Below are 2046 nucleotides of genomic sequence, written 5' to 3' on the forward strand. Positions count from 1 at the left end.
AAATTTATGTACATTGAATTGTTCATATTTCTTATGCTTTTATATCTGCTGGACCTGTAGGTGTATCCCTTAATTTCTGATATTGGCAATTTGGTCTTTTTCTCTTCAGTCTTGCTTGAGGTTTGCCAATTTTATTGATCTTTTCAAAGAATAAACTTTCTGTTTCACTGATTTTTCCCCTCCATTGGGTATCTGTTTCTAATCTCATTAATCTATGTCCTTTATCATTTCCTTTTTTCTGCTTGCTTTGGTTTTTAAAATTATTTAATTAATGGCTGCACTGGGCCTTCTGTGATTATGGTTTCAGTGTCTCTGCCCTCTGATGTCCTCTTGCAACACCTACCATCTTTGTTGGGTTTCTCTTACCTTGGACCAGCGGTATCTCCTCACCACCACCCCTCCCAACCTTGAACATGGAATAGCTCCCCTAGGTCCTCCCCCACGCAGCCACCGATCCTTGGACGTAGGGTTGCTCCTCCCGGCCGCTGCCCCTGGCCTTGGGTATGGGGTAGCTCTTCCCCACCCCTGCTCCTGACCTTGGACGTGGGGTAGCTCCTCTCCACCGGGCTATGTGCACGGGATCCAGCCGCCGTGCTCTGTGCGCTGTCGCAGCCAGCCGCGCTTTTTAACTCAGTGAACCGAAGCCATGCCCATGTGGCCACCCAAGAGGGATGGGTCATGGTGGAGAGGCCTGACAGAATGTGGTCCACTGGAGAAGGGAATGGCAAACCACTTCAGTATTCTTGCCTTGAGAACCCCATGAACAGTATGAAAAGGCAAAAGGATAGAATACTGAAAGAGGAACTCCCCAGGTCGGTAGGTGCCCAATATATAACTCCAGAAAGAATGAAGGGGTGGAGCCAAAGCAAAAACAATACCCAGCTGTGGATGTGACTGGTGATAGAAGCAAGGTCCGATGCTGTAAGAAGCAATATTGCATAGGAACCTGGAATGTCAGGTCCATGAATCAAGGCAAATTGCAAGCAGTCTAACAGGAGATGGCAAGAGGGAATGTTGACATTCTAGGAATCAGTGAACTGAAATGGACTGGAATGGGTGCATTTAACTCAGATGACCATTATATCTACTACTGCGAGCAGGAATCCCTTAGAAGAAATGGAGTAGCCATCATGGTCAACAAAAGAGTCCAAAATGCAGAACTTGGATGCAATCTCAAAAACAACAGAATGATCTCTGTTCGTTTCCAAGGCAAACCATTCAATATCATGGTAATCCAAGTCTATGCCCCAACCAGTAATGCTGAAGAAGCTGAAGTTGAATAGTTCTATGAAGACCTCCAAGACCTTTTAAAACTAACACCCCCAAAAGATGTCCTTTTCATTATAGGGGACTGGAATGCAAAAGTAGGAAGTCAAGAAACACCTGGCGTAACAGGCAAATTTGCCCTTGGAATGCGGAATGAAGCAGAGCAAAGGCTAATAGAATTTTGCCAAGAGAACGCACTGGTCATAGCAAATACCCTCTTGCAACAACACAAGAGGAGACTCTACACATGGACATCACCAGATGGTCAACACCGAAATCAGATTGATTATATTCTTTGCAGCTAAAGATGGAGAAGCTCTATACAGTCAAAAAAAAAACAAGACCAGGAGCTGACTATGGCTCAGATCATGAACTCCTTATTGCCAAATTCAGACTGAAATTGAAGAAGGTAGGGAAAACCACTAGACCATTCAGGTATGATCTAAATCAAATCCCTTATGATTATACAGTGGAAGTGAGAAATAGATTTAAGGGACTAGATCTGATAGATAGAGTGCCTGATGAACTATGGACGGAGGTGTGTGACATTGTACAGGAGACAGGGATCAAGACCATCCCCATGGAAAAGAAATGCAAAAAAGCAAAATGGCTGTCTGAGGAGGCCTTACAAATAGCTGTGAAAAGAAGAGAAGCAAAAAGCAAAGGAGAAAAGGAAAGACATAAGCAACTGAATGCAGAGTTGCAAAGAATAGCAAGGAGAGATAAGAAAGTCTTCCTCTGTGATCAATGCAAAGAAATAGAGGAAACGAACAGAATGGG

The sequence above is a fragment of the Ovis aries genome, chromosome 3, assembly GCF_016772045.2.
Source record: "Ovis aries strain OAR_USU_Benz2616 breed Rambouillet chromosome 3, ARS-UI_Ramb_v3.0, whole genome shotgun sequence".
NCBI classification, from domain to species: domain Eukaryota; kingdom Metazoa; phylum Chordata; class Mammalia; order Artiodactyla; family Bovidae; genus Ovis; species Ovis aries.